The sequence below is a fragment of the Pleurodeles waltl genome, chromosome 7 (genome assembly GCF_031143425.1).
Source record: "Pleurodeles waltl isolate 20211129_DDA chromosome 7, aPleWal1.hap1.20221129, whole genome shotgun sequence".
NCBI classification, from domain to species: domain Eukaryota; kingdom Metazoa; phylum Chordata; class Amphibia; order Caudata; family Salamandridae; genus Pleurodeles; species Pleurodeles waltl.
The window spans coordinates 1,191,339,477-1,191,361,995 of record NC_090446.1 but is presented as its reverse complement, the minus strand read 5'-3'; the positions used below and the strand labels follow the sequence as shown (position 1 = coordinate 1,191,361,995).

Below are 22,519 nucleotides of genomic sequence, written 5' to 3'. Positions count from 1 at the left end.
AGTTTGGACTGCTAGACCTGCAGCCTAGTTGGGAACTTTTGCCATGCTCATTTCACTTCTGCAAAAGATTTACAGGTAAGAGCCTGGCACAGATAACTCCTTGGAATCCACGTGCTACCAGGGCACGCAATTGTCCTTAAGAACTTGTAAAGTCCAACTCAACTGCATAATGGACCTAAGCTTACTTTGCCCATGATGTAAAAATAACATTATGTTTTGAATAATGTCAATAGCAGACAACACAATGTTATTTAATGTGTATATGCAAGTAGACAAGGTATTCCTACCATTATCAACAATGGCCAATGCATTCTCTAAATCCTCCTTATCTATTTACCTCAAACAAGCCACAGCTTCCATTCATGAAAGCTTCCATATTTCGTTATATATTGCATATAGAAATCTTTTGGGTGTGGTTTTCTGTGACCTAACAAGAAGTCTACATCTTTGGAAAGTAGAGAGAGATGTTCTTTTACAGTTGTTAATATGGAGTGTTGCAACTATTGCTGACATTATTTACCCTTGCTATATGTGGCGACAATATCTGCGTGTTGTATGATAACGTCACAAGGGTCCGGTCTGCTTTCTGTAAAACCCAGCGTGGAGTTCATAACAGTCATTTTTTGTCCACCAGCCACAATAATCACCCTTTGGAACCTGAAAGTGATGAATTAAACATACCTTTCTGAACCATACCATTGAGCTGGTCCTCTGAAAAATTCACTAGCTTTTGCCAATTGTCAAATTTAACTATTGAGGAAATACTGGACACATTCGTTTCTTTTAGTTTTGCTAACCCAAGGGAAATTGTTTTCTCAACAGTGTTGTTCAAGAAAATAACTTATAAGGGAATTAAACATGCTTTGAATAAGCCTCCACACCTTGTACTTGCCAGTCCTTTGTTCCCCAAACTGGTTTTAAATCAACTGTCTTTTTCCAATAATCATAGCTTTGCATGCCCAACTGGGAAACAAAGGAATCTACATAAATTAATTTAGTATCACTTAGCATTCTTTTCCTAAATTTGGATGTGAGTAATTTGAAATAATTTGACTCAGAATTTGTAGCATCATGCCTGGAAAAACAGGTGAACTTTTCTACAAATGTTTTGGAACTCCTCACTGGTGGAGTCAGACAATGTTCTCATTGTGTGTACTTGAAATCTGTCCTTGGAATACTAGCTCTATGTAAATAGTAATGTCCATGATAATGGTAACAGAACATTTCCCCATAATTTGCAGTGTTGATGTACATATCTTTACTTTCAAACACAGTATAATGTTCAAGCTCAGAATGAATAGAATCACCTGTTTTAACATCTCAGTCATCAGAAACAACCCCAGGTGTAAAAATGTCATCCATGGAACTTTTAAAAACATACAGTATTTGTATCATTCAAGTAGGGCCAAACATATCATATGGAATTTTATCCAAACAATCCCATCAGAATCTGGAACAGCACAAATCTTTATAAGGGACAAGTCTCTTTGCACTTTGCGGGAAGCCAAGTAAGGCTTTAAAACCTCATCCACCAATGCAACAGCAGAGCGTTCTGTAAGATGATGCCTATGTATAAGCAAAAAGAAGACAATAATAAAACCAATCCATAGAAGAAAGGCAAGCAGTGTCAACATTATCCACCGGTAATACCATGGATGAATCATATAAGTGCATTTAAATCAGTTGAAAGCTTATGTAATAGTAGGTGCTGAAGAATTGAAGAAAAATCATCTATGTCACCAAAAACCCAGAAGCAGTTTGAGCAAAAACTGGAGCCAGTGCAGGTGAAAGAGGAAGTGTACTGGTAGATGTAGCCAAAGGAGGTTCATTGTAGATAATCCCATCAAAATGTGTTGCATTTGTAAATTGCAGATTAACATTATGGACATTTCTTGTGCTTGTAGTGGTTACTGGAATCAACAAAAGTTCATTCTTCGCCCCCCAACCTCGGGGAAATAATTTCAGCTTATTGCTTGAAGAGTTATTACCTGTATGGTAGTGAGAGGAGCAAAGGAACTACACAGGAATCCTCATGGTCCACTGTTCAGGATCGGCCACATGATTCAACTTTATACGATCAATGGAGACAAAGCAGTTGTCATTAGAGCCAGGCAGTGGTAGTAGAACAGCAGTTCTTGTACCTTTTATTCCAAGTACCGGCACTGGTATCTGGTAGGATGGGCCAAATTCCTTCTTCACAGGTATCTTTTCTCGAAACAGATCCTCAATTTTTGGAATCCAGCCTGTGGATGTTGTTGAATCCCTTAATCCCAAAGTGGCAGCATGTGTTATGGACTCATCTCAGAAGTATTGTAATTCCTGCAAGACAGTGACATATGTATTTATGTCAAAAGGTATTTCTGCCACCACCGTGTCAAGACCATCAAGATCTGGGATGTACATTGGGATGCCAAACAGACCTTTGTAGGGGGTACAGCCTCCCAAGAACCTTCTAAGCAGATTATTTCATGCTCTCTGGACTCCATACAAGTGTTGGATCCAACTACGATGAGCATAATACCCTAGCTGTTAAGGATGGCTTTAAGTCTTGTTTTTTGATTTCCACAACCAAATTTCCCTCAGTATGGTATGGTGAAGAAAGATGCACTGCTACTTCCAATGTTCCCATTGCATCCCTGTAAGCCCTGGAGGCAAAAGCAGGGCCCTGACCCAAATCTAAAGCGGTAACTGCATATGTCCCGATAAAGACTTGCAAATCTTTAATAATAGTGTGAATGTCAGCCGATCGTTGTGGCCACACCCAATAGGAATTTGGAGCAAGAGTCTACTGCTAGTAGAATGCATTTGTATGCACCATCTGAATTTAGGGAACCACAATGGTCCAGGTGCACACACTGCATGGGCTTGTTTGATATGAAGAGGGGTGTCTGCGTGAGCGCTTGATGGTCGAACCTTTCATTTGTTGACAGATGCTGCAACTACAGTCATACTGTTTGGCCTCTTTGTATAGACCATACCACCAATAGTGTTTTTGGAAAAGGAAAATGGTAGCCACCACACCAACATGGCCAAAAGCAACACCCTCATGAGCTGCTTTGATGAGTTCTAGCCTACGATCTTGATTGGGGATAACACGATCACCCACCCTTGGTATTGTTACAAAAGGAATGTTTGGACACTTAAGTGTTAGGAATATTTGGTTGGGTGTGCTTTTGGTAAAGGCTTGCCATCAGCTGAAGCATTTACAGCAGCAAAAATGTCATCATCCACTGTTGTATATGCATAAGTAATCTCAGCAACAGTTGCTGATTTTTCCAACACATTGGTGGCCCAGTGTATTACATGAGCCCGTGGCAGTTTGTCCTTAAGACCTGCCACTTTCCCCACAAAAAAAATGTTTTATGGTGTTTCCTTTTGAATCTCTGAACCCATCAAGGTGCCATTAGTGTAAGTTTTCATTGAAGGTACTAGACACAATAATACGAATCACACACAATAAGTTTGGGGATTTCAGGATCTGTATGCTCCAGCACCAAGATCAATGATTTGAGCTCAGCAAGTTGTGCTTTGCAATCCACTAGGGAATGTGTGTAGGTTTGTTGAGGGTGGAATTCACCATCCCTCATAACTCCACAGATAGCTGTGCAAGCCATGGAGTATTGGTGTTTGGTACTTACAGACAGTTGAGCTGAACCATCAGTATTGAAAATGTGTCTGTAATGTCAAGAGGCATGACATTAGTGGGCATGGGGTACTCAAGATCATATTGGAGAAATTCTTGAGTTTGTTTTGGAACAAAACATAGTCAACATCAGCGGCAGTGAATGAGGTAGCTCATTGTATCCAATGTGGATATAATGTTTTTGAGTTTGGAACGTTGGCTTTGGTAACAGCCTCAAGGCCTGGGCTCCGGGTAACAACAGCAATACTCTTACCCTGGGCTAATGGTCTCTCCTTGGAGACAGCCATCTGAACTGCCATCAGTATTTTTTCTGTTGGGGAAAAACGCATGTCAGCATTTGAATATAAATGTGATTTGTGTGCAATTGGTACTGTGTCACCTTCATTAAATGTGACATATGTGAATCCAATGGCACCCGGGTTTATCCAGATGAGCAAGTTAGTTTTGTTTTCACATGTAAGTGTTTTGCTTCAAGCATGTCATATTGTAATGATCTGAGAATTTGTGTATGTTGTGGTGTCCAAGGTGTTTGCATAAGAAATCTGGACAAATTTAATCATAAAGTGGTTTTATGCGTTATGCATAATCTGGTATGTATGTCCTGCCAAAATTAAAGAATCCTAGCAAGAATTTTAGTGTTTTATATTGTTTGTTGGTTGTGCACACTACTCTAAGGCCAGATGTACAAAATCACGGGTTTGCGATTTCCTAATAGCGAATTTTAGTGATTCACTATTAGGAAATCTCAAATTGTGATGTACAACAGTATGTTTAACATTGTTAGTGATTCCCAGTGGGTCACAAATGGACCTGCCTCATCAATATTCATGAGGCAGGTTGCAGTTTGTGACCCACTGTGAATGGTCAAAATCACATGGATGGTGTCCTGTTGGAGTCAGCAGACCACCATGTCTATGATTGCTTTTTAAATAAAGAAGTCAGTATAATGTAAATGTTTTGTGACCACATTTCAGTTGCAAACATTCACACATACCAGTACGACTCCGTATTAGGAATGGATACCCTAAACAAGCCCCTTCCTAATAACGAATCACAAAAGCAAAATGTGTTTCTGTAACAAGATACCAAGTCGTATTTTGCCTTTGGTACATTGTCAAAAGCATTTTTCTGGTCTCAAACACCCCTTTGTGACTGGAAAAATGCTTTGTGAATCTCGCCCTAAATCTCTAAGAACTGTGGTGCCAGACTCTTCCCCTCATTTGAAAGCTCCTATCCCAAAAACAGGACACTGAGAAAAGCAATTTTAGTTTTCTTAAAGTTGAATTTGTAGCCCTGGTCGGCAAATCCCAATACAATGCGATCTACGCTGGCCGGATGTGTGTTGAGCCCGTCGTCCATCAGGTAAATGTCATCTAAATAGGACAACGCCTCAGGATCAATATCATGTACACAGGCTGAGAACAATCCAGGACTGTTCTGATGCCAAAAGTGACACTGAGAGCCTAATGCAGAAAAAACTCTTCAATCCCGGCTTTCAGGCACTAGATTTGGACAGAAAAACCTTTTGGAAATATCCAGGGTCATTTTGTATTTTTTACTAACAATGTTGTTCATAAGATCTGTGCTATGTGAATTTTGAATGGCAAATGTGTGTATATGACTGTTTAAATGTCTGTAATCTAAGACTATTCTGAAGGAATGGTCTGGCTTTGCTAAGGGAAACAAAGGGTTATTCATTGGAGATACACAGGGTCCTGTTACTTCCTGGTACTCTAGTTGTGAGAGAATTTCCATCATCTGAGCTTTAGCATTATGTTTTATTGGGTATTGATGTTGTACTTGCGGGTTGGACCATATAGGTATAACATGAGAAGGATAGTCCCTATACCAACACACATGGTCGTGGTACAGCACTGGAGCCTGCGCCAGAGCCCAATCTGCAGCATAGGCTTCTTTTACAGAATCTGGAACTAGGAATGAAAAAGATGGCAAAATGACATCTTCGCCTTGTGGGAGCATTCTAACAAACTCTGGCGGCCAATATTTTCTGATAGAAGAATGTCATAGCTTAGTATTAATATTTCCCAGGAAATTACTTTAATTGTGCACATCATTTCTGCCTCAATTTTAATTTTTTATTAATAGACCCTATCAGGTGGGGTGATGAGCCTGTCTGGTGTTTCGACTTCAAATTAGTTGTTAGTTACTGTCACATGCAGAAACTGAAGATTCTGGTGAACTGTCATAATCTCTGCCGCGCAGTATATCAGTCACTGCTCCTGTTCTTCAATAATGTTCTCAATATGTGTGCTATTCTTAGCCAAAATCCCACAACCTTCTTCTTTTTAAATTAAGATTTTTGTTGTGGAAGTTTCTCTTCCTTTTTTATCATGACATCAGATGAGCGTTGTGAGTCTTTCTTTGGTTTCCGATATTCGTTTCTGCGTTCTGACCCCCCGCCTCTCTCGGTCTGTTTATTGGATGAGTCCTTAAAGGGGACAAGAAGGTGGTGTATCAGTTTACTGATACCGGTGAGGGGGTTTCAAATTATCATGATTTCTTAGGTTATAATGTTTCTCCGAGGTCTCAGACTGTGGAGATTTTCCTTGTTGTTTGTTTTATTTTATCTTTATTTGATTTTGATTTGTCCCAGCATTTTTTTGGACCCTCCTGCTTGGTATTTTCTTTCTCAGATTCACCTTTACGTTGCAGTCTGGCCCCCACATTAACCAGACCTATACTAGTATATGTTTTGCAGATACTTTTTGGTAGCTCACGCTCCTAATCTATTTGTGGAATGTCTTTGAGCTTTTGGCATAATGCCAATGCTGCTGCCTCCCCTTTAATTTTTCATAAAATAATTGAGGAGACTGTGGCAAAATTGCATATTAACTTCAACCCCAAATCCAGGGCAGATGCCACCCTGTGGCCATTTTGTTTTTATTTTAAAACTTCTGAAAGGTTTGAGAGTGTTGGTGTACCATGCGTTGTGGTATTAACTGCAGCAAATACTGTGCCCCAAGTGGCACAGTCATCTATTGAGGGAACCATACCAAAAGACAAGCATATTGCGAGAATTCTATGTTTATCCTGGTTCCCATATGGGAAAACACTTCTTCCAGCTGACTTGTTTTCTGTGCAATCCATTACTGAATTCCTTCACGTTTGGTGAGAATCTTACCCTTTATTGTATTGATAGTTACGAGGTTTATCCCTGGTGTCGCCAATTGTTGGGCAGCTGGAGCAGCATATATATGGGGGCAGTGTACAGAGTTCGCATTACAAATTGTATTAAGCGCCTGTATAAACGTACTAAATCATTGTATAAGGGACGTAAAGCTGGTACCTGCAGCTTTTGTACCTTTGGATGTGGTGTATATGCAGCCAATACTGCCCATGTTGGTTCTTCATTGCTGAGAGGACCTAATCTAACATGTTGAACTACATGTGGGAGGGAGTCTTGAAGCCAATTTTGGTGTTTTTGATACGATAGTGGAATTTCTAAATAATTATAGGCTCTGTATTGTGCTGGTATGTTAGCTACAGTGTATGTGTGAAAAATGTTTGTATTTGCATCAATTGCAGGAAACGTGACCCAGGAATAGAATGTTTCTGTTCTGTACACATTGTGGGCTTCTACCACAAATGTAAGATCTCCACCCCTATTAGCAAGCCAATTAGCCAGTAAATGTTGTGTGACAGATTGTCGACAATTTACTGGAACTACTACCGGTTGTGGTTGTGCCATATTTGTAAGACAGGATACAGAGATTGAAACACCAAATGGGGTATTCTTTTAAGGTTCAAGCTTGAACAACCTACGGACTTTTATAGCTACTACCTATATAGCTGAGGAGGATTTTTCCCTAACACAGTGGACGTCTTTTGTATAAAAGGTGATTAAGGCACCTTAGCCATGTAAGAGAGAATTACTCAGGAGATCCATTAAATAAGTACCTGGCATAACACTGATAGTGCCATTTCAAGTGGCTCCTATTTGGTAATAAGACTGTGTCTTTAGAGCAGCATTAACACCAAGTGTGGTAAACTGAGTCAACTCCACATCACTTGGTAGCTGTAGGTTTTACTGCTGGCTAGTTCACAGTGCCTTACCCAACCCTAAAAGGGGAAATGTGATCTGTGGCAACCTAAACTTGACACTCTGACTCCTCAGGGAAGTTGTAGAACCAGATCATACCCCTTTCACTCAGATACTCAATTACTCACCCATGCCAAGGCAGGACATGAGATGCAAACTGGATTCCAATGCATTTATTGAAGCAATTGCACCCCAGTTTAAAAACCATGTGCTGCGATAATAAGCCAGATGAAACATAATACTGTAATCATCATTACAACCCCACCATGTTGTGTGATTGTAGAAAACCTAAGGATTCTAAAGATTCCTACCAAATCCTATGTCTAGATCTGAAAGCATAGTGGTTGTAACCATTTTGCCTAGCCTGGTCTAAAGGAGTTGCCCCAGCCCCATACCTGAATCAAATATCAGGGGTCTGCCTGTTGTCTGGATGTCGATCATCTCAGGAAACTGAAGAATCAGTGCCAGGATCAGCAAAGGTGTCTGCAGTGTGGTACGCATCCCAGGACGGTCTTGAATGGAAAGCCCTCTAACCTCCTTAGGCCTATGTGTTGTTTATATAATAAACCATACAGAGTTCGGAGAAAGGGCCTAATGTAATGATGTATCTCAAGGATAGATCTGGCTCCTGAGCTGGCAATACAAATTGGCATATCATGTACCGTACATAGCAGCCTTGGACGAAGGTACAGATTACATGTCGTACAATGGCTTGACAAAGCGTGAAGCATGAAGTCTACCTTGCTAGACGAGGCAAGCTTAGGATGCCCAATCCAGATAGTAAGTGTCCGTACAACAGTTTCTGTCTGAGCCAATCTTTGACTGTAATTACCATGGTAATAGCAATAGTTCAAACACAAATTGTCCACATGTAGATGGTATTTCTTAATTGTTGCCTATTGTTAGAAATGGGGTCTCTAGTTGGTAGAGGTATACACCCTTGTCCAAGTAGGGACCGCAATCCTAGTCAGGGTAAGTCACACACAATCCAAATTATCCTGTGCCCACCATCTGGTAGCTTGGCAGTGAGGAGTCAGGCTTAACTTAGAAGGCAATGTGTAAAGTATTTGTGCAATAGATCATGCAATAACACAGTAAAAACACCACAAAAATACACCACACAGGTTTAGAAAAATAAAAGATATTTATCTGATTAAATTAAGGTCAAAATGATCAAGATTCGAGAAGCACAAGTTGAAATATCACTTTTATATTATTTAGAAGATTCTTAAGTCTTTAAAAATCAACAATTGTCTCTTGTGTGCACAAAGTACCTAGTTTGCGTCAAAATGACACGCACGAAGACCGCAGAGGAGGAGATGTGTGGAAAAAGGAAGGTGTGTGTCGGATCTCTTGACGCGGCACAGACGATGCGTTGTTTCTTCTCATGCTGCAATGGCTTTGTGTTGATTTCCAGCGCGCATTCTTGGATCCTCACTGCGATGTGGGGACTTTTGATGCCCAGGGACAATGTATCGGAGTTTCTGTTGCATGCAAGCGCTGCGTCAATTCTTCACTCAGGAAGTCGGGCTGCGTCGTTCCACCTTGGCTGTGCGTCGATCCGGCATGGCTGTGCGTCTAAGTTCCTGTCGCAACGCTGGAGCTGCTTCGATCTCCACTCGGGAAGGTGGGCTGCGTCCTTCCGTATTGGCGCTGCAGTGTTTTTCTCGTTGCTAGGCAGGCTGTGCGTCGTTTCCGTCAGGCTGTGCATCGATTCTCGCCGCACAAGGAGTTTCCTTGAAGAGAGGAAGTCTTTTTGGCCCTGAGACTTCAGAAACAGGAGGCAAGCTCAATCCAAGTCCTTGGAGTGGACTTCTCAGCAAAGTCAGAGGCCAGCAAAGCAGCGGTCCTTCACAGCAAAGCAAAGCAGTCCAAGTGAGTCCTTTGGGCAGCTAGGCAGTTCCTCTTGACAGGTTGCAGGATCTGGTCCAGAAGGGTCTGATCTGTTGGGGTCAGGGATCCAGATTATATACTCAAAAATGCCTTTGAAGTGGGGAAGACTTCAAAGAGTGGTTTTGAAGTGCACAAGGTCCTCTTTCAGTACAGGTCTGTCTGTCAGGGTCCCAGTAGGATGTTTGGTGAGGCATTGTGTGAGGGCAGGCCACTAGCCTTCGAAATGTAAGTGTCAGGCCCCTACACCCTTCCAGCCCAGGAAGACCCATTCACTATGCAGATGGGAGCAGGTGTGACTGAGTATCCTGTGTTTGTGGTTGTCTGGGTGAAATGCACAAGGGAGCTGTCAACCAGCCCAACCCAGATGTGGATTGGAGACAGGCTGTAAGGCACAGATTGATTTTAAGTGCAGAGAATAATTCACTTTCTAAAAGTGGCATTTCTAAACTAGTAATATAAAGTCCAACTTCACCAATAAGCAAGATTTTCTATTACCATTCTGGCTGTACTAAACATGACCTGGTTACCCCTTTCTGATCAGAATCTACCACTCAAACAGTTTATGAGGGCAGCCCTAATGTTAGCCTATGAAAGGAGCAGGTCTCACAGTAATGGAAAATGAATTTAGGAGTTTTCCACTACCAGGACATATAAAACACACAGGCATATGCCCTGCCTTTTACCTACATAGCACCCTGCCCTATGGGTTACTTAGGGCCTACCTTAGGGTTGACTTATATGTAGAAAAAGGGGAGTTTAAGGCTTGGCAAGTACTTTTAAATGCCAAGTCGATGTGGCAGTGAAACTGCACATGCAGGCCTTGCAATGACAGGCCTAAGACATGGTTAAGGAGTTACTTATGTGGGTGGCACAATCAGTGCTGCAGGCCTACTGGTAGCATTTGATTTACAGGCCCTGGGCACAGGCAGTGCACTTTACTAGGGACTTTCAAGTAAATCAAATATGCCAATCGGGAATGAACCAATGTTACAATGTTTAAGGGAGAGAGCATATGCACTTTAGCACTGATTAGCAGTGGTAATGTGCACAGAGTCGTAAAACCAGCAAAAACAGTGTCAGAAAAGTGGAGGGAGGCAGGCAAAAAGGTGGGGGATGACCACCCTAGGCTGTCAGGTCTAACACCTATAATATTTACCTTTGGTGAACACCAAACGTTGCTTGTGTTGTCGATTGTATATTATCACCAATCTGAAGCCACAAATCTCTTATTTTAGGGCACCTATCAAATATATGATCTCTATCAGCATCTTCTCTCCTGCACCAATAACAGCACAAATCTTTTTTTATACATAACAAGCTTTATAATATTAAAAAGATGAAGACATTCACAATTGCGTGCCCATAACAATAGGCCACTTATGACAGCGTAATTATTGTAGCCACTGCATGCAGGACCCATACTGCACAAATCTTGATGACATCAGAATTGATATGGTCTCTTTGGTGTACAGTGCAGACCAAAAAATGTTTTTAAGTGCTGAATTTTCAGATTAGCTGACATCAATAGAGCTTGGCCCATTTTACATTTTGTTATAGATATATATTGGATAACAAGCTACTCTTTTTGCCAGATCAATGTTATGTTTGGCATATATATCATCCTCTTAAGCACTCCAAAAAAGTATTATAAAGTACTCAAATTGCAAAAATATTGGAGGGGCCATGAAGTATATTTATGATGCGTTTTTTATCGTACACTAATACTGTAGCGTCCATTTTTAAGAGGAAACATTGGAATTGTAGAAATTCAAACAAATTACACTAGGAATCACATAGTAGGTTTCTAGCTGGGAAAAGAGGCAGAGTGCCCCCATGTTAGTAAATTTGGCTAATTTGGTAGGTTCTGACTGGCTGCTAGATTTTGACTCATGAGTCCCAGAAAGTGCCAAGTAGTGTTTGACAGGTCCAAACTGGGATGTAAAAGCTAAACTTAAATATTTTAAGAAGGCAGCGTGACCCATGCCAAATTTGCAATGCTTGTTCTGCTAAAACTTAAAGTTGCTGGGTTCCAAGAATCATTGTAGTCCACAAGCTGCATCGCCTCCCTTTGAGAGTGATATGTAGAAGGCTCAGTCAATTAACCATTTAATGATGGTTGCTGTTTGACTTATTGATATTATGCAGAATATTCATTCTTGATCCCATTGAAACACAATAATATAATCATATTTCCTTATCTAGCTCTCAGTATCTTAATCCCTCTCTTATCTCTTAGGCTTTCAGCATATCCGAACAAAGTCTATTTTTCCAAACAACATAATGGGAATTATTAAAGGAATACATTTAGAGATACAAAAATGTTGGTAATATTATAATTTTCATTATTTTGCATCTTCTGATTACCCTTATTGGTGCTTTATCCCATTCACGTGTTTTACATGCTGTTTTGTAATACAGAGCAATAGTCTATGTTCACAATCTTAGCACTGTCAGATGCAAGATATTTTGTGGTTGACAACGCCATGTCATCTGATAATGATGAGACTTCAAACATGTTACATTTGGTTTCTGTCCTTCTTGAGTTAAGTGATATCCTGCTACTTCACCTGATAGTGGTTATTACAGAACTGAATGCTCTTGTATGAATTGCAGCATCATCAGCATATACCATTATTTTAGTTCTATTTCCATTTAATGCCATAGCTTTAATTTCTTCAGTTCTGTTTTGTCTGCTTGGACATTGATCCAAACATAGAGCAGACAGCAAAGGTGAGATATGGTAACCGTGGCACATACCCAGGATGACCATCACTGGAGCAAAAATCTCATTCATCTATATAATGCTAGCAACATGAGTCGTACCATACCTGTAACAATTTTAAGATTTTTTCTCCAAATCTAATGGGCTTCATCACTGTCTAGAGCTACAGACTGGAGACCCTTGTAATGCCTTCTGTCCCTCTAACATTATAAAAGCCAAGGGCTGCTTTTGTACTGGAGCGAAATCCAGTACACTTCATTGCCCAACTGATATGTACAAATCCATGTTGAAAGGGGGAGTCCAGCTTGAGATATTTTTGCCAATCTTACCACGAAGATCTTAGCAAATATTTTCTCATCAGCATTGTTTACAGATGTTGGGTAGCAATAGCTGCATTAATTAGCCAGCTTTTCCTCTTTTACAAAAAACACAATATTCATTGTGTCCTCCTTCTGGGGGATTTGTTTTATGTAGAATGTATAGAACATACCAGGGAGAGTGAAACAAGAGCAAGAATACTAATATACTAATTATGAACTTCCATTGAAATAATATGTGCCCCTGTGGCTTTCACCCTTGTGTGTTTATTGATTGCCTATTCGACTACAGGCAAGATTACTGGTGGCTTCAGGGCAGACACTTCCACTGTTGTCAATCTGTCTAGTCTAAATTCCTGTTGGATGTATCTACGTCTTTTTATGAGTAGACACTACTTTTTGTGCAGTGATGTTGATAATATTGCTGAAGCACAGCTATGATCTATCCAGCCTCAAGACTAAGGGGGTGATTTTAACCTTGGCGGACGGCGGAGGTCGTCCGCCAAGGTACCGCCGCCAAATGACCGCACCGCGGTCAAAAGACCGCGGCGGCCATTCAAACATTTCCTCTGGGCCGGCGGGCGCTCTCCAAAAGAGCGCCCGCCGGCCCAGAGGAAATGCCCCTGCAACGAGGACGCCGGCTCAGAATTGAGCCGGCGTAGTTGCAGGGGTGCGACGGGTGCAGTTGCACCCGTCGAGTATTTCAGTGTCTGCAAAGCAGACACTGAAATACTTTTGGGGCCCCAGGGGCCCCGCGGCACCCCCTACCGCCATCCTGTTCATGGCGGGTTTCCCGCCATGAACAGGATGGCGGTAGGGGGTGTCTGAATCCTCATGGCGGCGGAGCGCGCTCCGCCGCCATGGAGGATTCACTGGGGCAGCGGTAAACCGGCGGGAGACCGCCGGTTTACCCTTTCTGACCGCGGCTGAACCGCCGCGGTCAGAATGCCCTCGGGAGCACCGCCAGCCTGTTGGCGGTGCTCCCGTGGTCGGTGACCCTGGCGGTCACCGGCCGCCAGGGTCAGAATGACCCCCTAAATTTCCTTCCTTACCTTGGATTTACCAGTATATGATCTCGCTCTCTCTCTCTCCCTCTCTCTCTCTTCTGTCTTCCTAGCTAAAATTAGCCTTGAAAATTCACTATATTGATAAGCTTCTGTATTTGGGGTTGATACTTATTTCTGTAAGATTTTATTAGGTTTTTAACATAGCTATTCATAAGTTGATGACATTTCAGATATATAGGGGGTCATTCTGACCCTGGCGGCCGGTGACCGCCAGGGTCACCGACCACGGGAGCACCGCCAACAGGCTGGCGGTGCTCCCGAGGGCATTCTGACCGCGGCGGTTCAGCCGCGGTCAGAAAGGGTAAACCGGCGGTCTCCCGGCGGTTTACAGCTGCCCCAGTGAATCCTCCATGGCGGCGGAGCGCGCTCCGCCGCCATGAGGATTCAGACACCCCCTACCGCCATCCTGTTCATGGCGGGAAACCCGCCATGAACAGGAAGGCGGTAGGGGGTGCCGCGGGGCCCCTGGGGGCCCCTGCAGTGCCCATGCCAATGGCATGGGCACTGCAGGGGCCCCCGTAAGAGGGCCCCAAAAAGTATTTCAGTGTCTGCTTTGCAGACACTGAAATACGCGACGGGTGCAACTGCACCCGTCGCACCCCTGCAACTACGCCGGCTCAATTCTGAGCCGGCGTCCTCGTTGCAGGGGCATTTCCTCTGGGCCGGCGGGCGCTCTTTTGGAGAGCGCCCGCCGGCCCAGAGGAAATGTTTGAATGGCCGCCGCGGTCTTTTGACCGCGGTGCGGTCATTTGGCGGCGGTACCTTGGCGGACGGCCTCCGCCGTCCGCCAAGGTTAAAATCACCCCCATAATGCTTTACAAATTATTTGAATGGATGGTGTCTACGCAGTTTGCTTGTCTTTCTTACTATACCTTGTCTTACCTACCCCCAACACACTTGCATCACCCCGCACCTCAGAGAATTACACTAGCTCCTAATCCACAAACGCACCCAATTCAAACTACTCACACACACACAAAGCACCGCACAACACTGGGTGTGCTTCCCTTACAGCTGCATACACTTCTACTCACCTCCCAGGCAACTCTACTCAGCCTGACTCTCACTGGTATGCATACCCTGCATCCGCAAAGCCTCAGCTGAGGCTGTGCTTTCTCATATTTCCCACCGAAAACATGGAATGACCTCCCTCACGACATCAGAGCCTCCTCATTGCTTCTCGAATTCTGCAAGATGCTGATGACCTGGCTGTTCAATTAACCTCACCAGTAGACAGCTGCCCCCCACCTGCAAAGCACCTGAATACTGTCATGAGTGAATAGCAATCTTTTACAAAACACACATAATATAACCTAACATTAAATCAAAACAGAAATATTCACACTTAGGCATGCATTTCGTTCTGATGACGAATTTTCATATATTTTGAATAGCTTAACCTTTAAGAACTGTTGCCTTGAGCCAGTATAGGAAATCATATTTGTGCACTGGTCCACTTTGTATAGTGTCTAAAATCCAATTATCTACAGTTGAGTGTATGATCTTGCCTGACAGCATCTAGCATTATCCTGCTTCCATTTTATATGGCACAAATGTTTAAAGTTCATGTTTAACCATTCCATGCGTCAGCCGGCCGGGGGCTGTCCGACGCTACAGTGCTCAAGTGCGTCGGATGGCCCATTACCATCCACACACAGAGCACTTAAAATCCTTCTGACGCGAGCACCAGAGGGGTTTCTTTTACAAAAAAACTGCCTCTGGAGATGGGGGACAGCTTCCCCATCTCCCAAGGCTTCTTTGTTTTCATTGAAATGACGATCAGCGTGCAGGTTGTGCGGACGTCATTTCAATGAAAACTAAAGTGAAATGAGCCGACCGACTCACTTCACTATCCCTGACTCAGCGCTCAGGGGGCTATCTCAGCTACCTGAGCACTGAGGCAGATGGGAGAGGTATCATTGGAAAGGGGAGAATCACCCATTTTCAATGGTACCCCTACCAAGTGGATCCCTGCTTGGGGATCACCATAGGAGGGTGATCCCCAAGTAGGGATCCACCTACGAGACACCAGGGAGGGGAGGCAGCCCCTTGGCAAGGGCTTTTGCTCCCCCATTATTTTGTGGGCAATATTTCAGTCTTTCTGCACCCCACGAAGGCAGATGGGGTAATTACCCCTAATCCACCCCATGGGGGAGAGGGGCAGACAGCCCACTAGATGCCAGGGAATTATGAAAAAAATAGAGGAGTGGGGCTGCCCACCACCATGGGCATGGTTATGCCCCCACCCCAACTGAACGGGTAACAGTCTTTCAGCCCCCCTGCAGACTAAAGCATCTCATCCCAATGCAAACAAGAGGACATTTGACTCTTTTTGGTCTTGATTTTACATATGGGCCAAAAGAGCTTGGATAACTCCCAATCTCATCTCACTTACAATGGTGAGCGGCTGCACTTTTTGGTCTTGGGTTTGCTGCCACCTGGAAAAACCTAGCAGACCCAGACACATCTGTGAGGTGCCATTTTTATCGGGAGTCACAGGGGAACACAGAGTAGTAGAACAAGTGTTATTACCAATTGTCTTTCTCTGCATTTGCACCTTCCAACTGTAAGACAGTGAGTAAGAAAAAAGTCATTTTGAGAAATGACCTCTAATTTACATGCTAGTGTGCGTACCCCCAAATTCAGAGATGTGCAAATAACCACTGCTTCTAAGCTCCATATCTTGTGCCCATTTCAGAAATACATAGGTTTCCTTGATATATATTTTTCACTCTTGATATTTTACCAAATTATTTTCTGTATCCCCTGTACATAATTAAAAACCAATGCAAGGTGCAGCTCATATATTGCCTCTGGGTAGCGTGGGTTCTTGGAGAACCTACAAGCCCTTTATATGCCTGCAACCAGATGGGTCCAGTGGACGTAACGGTAAATGGCTTTCAAAAATCTGCCATACTTAGAAAAAGTTACAGATGAAAACTTAGACATAAATAGCTGGGTTTTTTTTAGCTCAATTTCAATATTTTTTATTTTAAATGGTACTTTCTAGAGGAAAACCTTGAAGGATCCACACATATGGCTCCTGCTGAATTCAGATTGATGTCTACTTTGCAGAAATGTATAGCTTTCTGGGATCCACCATTGGTTTCACACCCATTCCTGTCACTATCTGGAAGGAGGTGGAAAGCACAAAAATAGGGAAAATGGATTATGTCCTAGTAAGCTGCCAAAACAGTGTTGAAAAATATGGTTTTCTCATTCTAGTTTGCCTGTTCCTGAAAGCTGGGAAGATTGTGATTTTAGCATGATAAACCCTTTGTTGGTGTCATTTTCAGGGAAAACACAAATGCTTTCTTCTGCAGCACTTTTTCCCAAACAAACACACATTTTAGCTGCCTTTTGGCTAATGTTGCAGTGTCCACCAGTGGAATCTACAAACCCTGGCTACCTTTAGAATCCCCAGGATGTTGGGAAAAAAAAAGACGACAAGTAGGCGTGGATAGCTTATGTGGACAAAAAGTTATGGGGGCCTAAGGCAAACTACCCCAAATAGCCAAAAAAGGCTTCGCACAGGAGGGGGAAAGGCTTAGCAGCAAAGGGGTTAAACACTATCATTGTTATTATATACCCCCATCCCAACAATATGTAATTTAAAGATATATGCTTATGTACTAAATAGAAAAGTATTACGTTTAACTTTTTTCTAATTTTGAAGAGACTTAATCAGATTTTTATGTGCTGTTTATTGTAAGACATTCCAAATATTTTCATAGATCGGCTCTGATGTGTTTAAGGGCTAATCCAAACCAGCAGATTGGCCCTAGCTCGTCTATTACTGTTAATCATTTGTTGGCTTGCCCATCTCTAAACAGCAGAACTAGATCAATATTTTTTAATGCCTGCGATTGCTCCAAAAAAGCTTTAAAATATATTAATGACAATGGCTCAGAAAAATCCCTATATAAACTGTTTCATAAATATCTTGCTGCTTCTCGATTTCAATTATTGATTGTATGAAGAATGAGAACATTTAAGAATTCCACCCACATAGGAACGTAGTCCACGTGTAATAGGCCACGCCCTTAGTTACATGGCCCACCCCTTTTTATGGGATTCTTAGTTACGCTCCATGATCACACCCCCTTGTGGTCCACCACCATTTTCATCCCACTTAAGCTCTGGGAGGGGGGCACAGGAAGCGACGCGCTGGTGACACAGCGTAGAGGCCGGGTGGCGCTCGTCGACGGAAGTCTAGTCGCCATCGCTGGTCCTGATCTCAGGGGTCTGGAGGCTACCTTGGTCCCGGACGCCGTTCTCTGGGACGGATAGGCAGAAGTCTTCCGGTGAATAGTCAGGAGTAGCCCCTCAGCAGACTGCGGGCTGGGCGCGCAGCAGGTACACTCAGTGCCAGAAGCTCCTCTGTCAAGGAGGGATGACCGGGCGCCCTCGGCGGTTCCCACGCACAGTCTCTGGCAGCGGGAAGCCTCGGCCTCCTTTCCTGACCGACACTACCGCACGGTAACACTGCGGGTGCAGCGGTGTGTAGGGGGTTCTCTGTGGTGTAATATTCTAAGCTCTTCACCCCCTCCGAGCCCGACGCGTTCTGTGCCTGGCTGCCCTTGAGTCTTATTGGCCCTAGGTGCCAAATGCTGGTTCCCTTCATATTTTCGTGCCCAGTTCTTTACATTCATCCCTGTTTTGCCATACTGCCTTCGTTACCGGTTACATGCCCTTGCGGCTGGTGCCCCTTTAAGTCCAGCTGTGCTCCCAGTCCCTGTACCTCGCTGTGCCGTTGAGTCCCGTTACTTGCTTGGTGGTTATGCCCGTTTGTCCGCCAGTCACCCCCTTTGCACAGATTTCTGGGAGCTGCTACCTTGTGCCTCGGTGTGCTGTCCATTCACCTGATGAGCATCGTATCCCTCTTGGTCATATGCCTCTTGAGTCCTGTCTTCTCCCCTCCCCATCTTGGTTCTGCCATTTAGTCTTGTTCTCTACTGCACACATCCCCAAATTAAGCGTTAGTGCTTGCATGGTGCACAGTTTTCTCCCTGCATATCCTCCTTGGTATGGATTACCGTTTTTTTCTTCTAAATGTTGATACAATTCTTCTGACCCTTAGCGGCTGATCTCAACAGTCAAACTCTTCAGTGCCTTGGATTTTTCCAACCCATTTATTGCGCGATCGATAACTTACTCGAATGCCACTTTTTCTAATTGTCGAGGCCGATGTCCAGGAGACTGGCCCATAGTTTGCACTTCCACCAGTGTTTGTCGAAACTGAAGGTTGGAGGGCGCAGATCTAGTAGCTAATGCTTAAAAGCTACATATATCACATTGGAGCGCATGTACCGTGGAGAGGGATAACTACGTTTGGACGCAATATCAGTTTTAAAAAAATAGTTCCATCCTCCTTTTTCTGAGCAGTGTCAATTATGTCTTGGTGATAATTCTTAATGTTGGGTTGAGGTACACGCATGTAGTTTGTGAAATATTAACATGATGCACAGTAGTCCGAAATAAGAGGCTCAGTTGAGCCTGGCGTAGGATGGAGATACCGTAACTGTGAATACTGGTTACCCTGACCAAATGTTGCATAAAATAGTATGTGGATAGAAAGTGGTATAGCACCTTAATGGTTAGTCGTCAGTTTGAGGTGCAGCTAGGGGAGCTAGATGTTGAAGCAGTTATGTGCATCTCGGAGGCTTGCACCTGGAACATATTTGGGCAGGTCTTTGAGTAATTGTGTGCTTCTCTTGCTGACAGGTCTTAAAGTACTTGGGTGTAGCCGTGAGGGCTATAACTGGAGTATTTTTGTCAAGTTCTGCAAGCCAGGGGTTGGAGTCTTTGATTGCAGCTTACGAGTCTACACCAGGAGCATTTGTATGCTAGTTTAGGGGCCAAATCACTGCGCATTAGCTTGCAGCGTTTGTGACAATGAGTATTTATGTTCAACTTTGGAAACCCATTATTTGTGTGTGGCTTGGGGGCAAGATGCAGCTTTAAAGTCCAGGTTCAAGAGAATGCCTGTGCAACGTTTGTGGTCTTGAGTATTGTGTGTGTACCGTAGAGCACTCTATAGGCAGTTTTTTTTTTTTTGGGGGGGTGGGGGGGGCGGGGTTGTGGTCTGTACAGTACGTATAAGCAGATTTTGGGGCGGGTATGCTTTGGAGTATTTTTGTGTAGCTTTGGGTACCATGCTAGGAAGTACTCGAGTACAGCTTCGAGAGCTACTTCTGAAAGTATCTGTTTGAAGCCACGCCTGTTTGTGCCCAGTTCTAGGGAGTTTATCCAGCGTACTGTGTCCTGGTCTTGAAACCACATTTTCGAAAGACTGTGCTGGCGACAGTCCAGTGACGGGTGGCCAAAAGTCGACGTGATTTTTTTTTTTTTTTGCACAAGTCATGAAGAGGCTCAAATTGTCTGTAAACGGACGGACGAGGGAGTGTGCTAAGTTACAAATAATTAAACTCATGAACTAAGTACACAGGGTAAGAGGCTGTGTTTATTTTTCAATGGCATAATGCGCTTAGAACTAGTGATAGGAGGCGCACGATGAGACCGGAGGCAGTAGGTGCTCGACTACCACGATAAACAAAATCTGTGTTGGGCTGTGAAACTTCGTTCGTTGAACATTCTGGCACCAGAAATGGGGCTGGACGGGTCTAGCTTCTATTCCGTGAGGACGGCCACGAAGTAGGAGTCTAATCCAGTGATTCGATGTGGTGGGTGTGAAGTTGCAGGCTTGTCCAGCGCTCCAGAATGGCAGGGGAGGGGCTGGTAAACGTGCTCCCTCCACTCCCTGGAATCCCTCCTCTATGGTATTTGTGTCTGGGTGGGCGGCAATCGCGCCCCATTCCCTCCTCTGAATTTCCCCCTCTCTGGTATCTGTGTCTCGGTGGGCGGGGCCCCCTCTCTGCAACACTTTCTCCTTTCCCTCCCGGGTGAAACAAAAGAGCTTGCTCTACTGAAGATCTGCTCACAGGCAGCATCCCCGTTTTAAGGCACATCGGATCCCCAGCTGCTGGGACATTTCTGAATAAAGGGAACTCGACACCGGGCTGACGGCCACAGGAGCCTGCCCTGCCATCCCCACCCTCCTTACTCGGTAATATGACTGGAAAAAAATCACGCGGCGACCTCATCGCCTCATAGGCGCTACTTAACCGTGTTTTGGGGGCTGTATAGGTTTATGCTCAGCTGGAGTGTCTGAAAAGGTAGCCAATCTACTTCACCCTCGCCTATTCGGTTGGTGTCTACATTTTTTTTTTTCTTGTCTGACTGAGTGGGGCTCGACATCACGATGAAGATTTCCGGAAAATGTCTAATATGTTACTTGTGTGTGGTGAACGTCTGGTTAACGTTTTTACATTGACTTTTTGCCGTGCCCCCGTGATTTAGTTAAGCAGACAGAATAAGCAAGGAATGCCATGATTGTAACAGGGGTAAAAGTGCTCCTTTGGCGGGTGAACACTGGTATGTAGAGAACGATGGTCAGACTCGGCGAAACCCAGCAGGCGTGTGAAGTACAGTGACAGCTGAGCCATTTCCACGTAGTTGAGATGAGTGGGACTGTTTCGCCTGTGTGTCACATCCGTTTTATATACTGATTAGGCTAATTATCTTTATCATTGCTGTGTTATCTCATCTTTCAGATAGGTTTTAATGTCGGTAATATTGTCGCAGTGGTACATGTGTTTTTTTTCCACAAGCCATTTATAACGAAACTGACTTTATTTTGGTTGATGGATCCCTTAGAGCATGTTTTAGCTAACTTTCTCGTTGGTGAGATGGATCCCATAGATCATGGTGTAACAAGTGTTCTGCTCTTGCAAACCATCACAGTTTACATATCAGAGCTGGCTCTAAGGTTCTTAGTCGTGCATTTTGTGAAATCCACTCTATTTTTCACATTCACTGTAGCTAAAATTTGCGCCTTTTGCAGTTGTAGATGTTGGGGAAATGTTATGCATGACATCAGTGTAAACTGAATCACTTGTAGGTATACTCGGGTCGAACAGAATGGGCTAGCTTTTAAGGTTCAGTCTGTTGATGATAAGCCACAATGAAACTAAGGCTCAGGGAGATTAAGTCGTTTGCACTGGGTGACACTTTTTTGTGAGGTGGCAAATAATTATTGTTCTGTAGCTCCTCATGCTGCACGAGGAGACCTCTTTCCTCGAAGTAATATCGTTTGTATAGTTCTACATGCAACCTGAATGCTTTTCTGTTTTCAGGGTCCACTTTAGTGGTTACTCAGCACTACTCTTTTAATTGACATTGAAAGGATAAAAGACATAGTCCGCCCCACTGAAATTCAAAGCATTTACAAATTGATTTCTGCTGCAGGATCATTTTAGTTCCGAGCTGTTTTTACTTTTAAAGATTGAGTTTTCTTTCTGCTAGTCTGTTATATTTGTCCCCACACATACTTTATTATGAACTTGGATGGTGTTAAGTGGTAACAGCCGTAAACCACATTGTTACTCTCTCTTTAAAAACACATGGACAGCTTTGATACCCCCTTAGATGCTCCATTACTATATTTAAAAAGTATAACATTTTACAAGCGTCAGAAAGTGTCAAGCTAAGTGTTAGCCCAGTGCACAGTTAGGTCCCAAAAGATCCTATCAGCTGCAGAGACCTCCAGGGTTCCATGCAGTCTACTGGCATCTTCATTTTCTACAAAGAACCTCTTAGGGTTCTACTCATGGGTAACAGAATCAAGTCTCATCAATATTTCACTGATTAAACCCCTCTCCCCCCCCGCCCCCCCCAAAAAAAATCTTCTATGCTTCAAATATCCAATGTCTCAGACACAACCTGCATCTTATCGAGTCCTGGTTGTCAAGCTCCTTA

The 22,519-nt window shown here is 43.6% G+C and overlaps 1 protein-coding gene across 4 annotated transcripts in view; it reads left to right on the top strand.

Annotated features, from left to right (window-relative positions):
• Positions 1–17,880: 17,880 nt before the first annotated feature.
• Positions 17,881–22,519, top strand: part of MYH10 (myosin heavy chain 10) — a 955,741-nt gene continuing 951,102 nt past the window's right edge. Inside the window, exon 1 of one of the 4 annotated variants that reach the window (XM_069200300.1) lies at positions 17,881–18,181. The gene's annotated coding sequence lies outside the window, so the exon portion shown is untranslated. Of the gene's footprint in view, positions 18,202–20,587; positions 20,769–22,519 lie in introns of those variants that run through there. The other 3 variants (XM_069200299.1, XM_069200302.1, XM_069200301.1) reach the window with 3 other exon arrangements.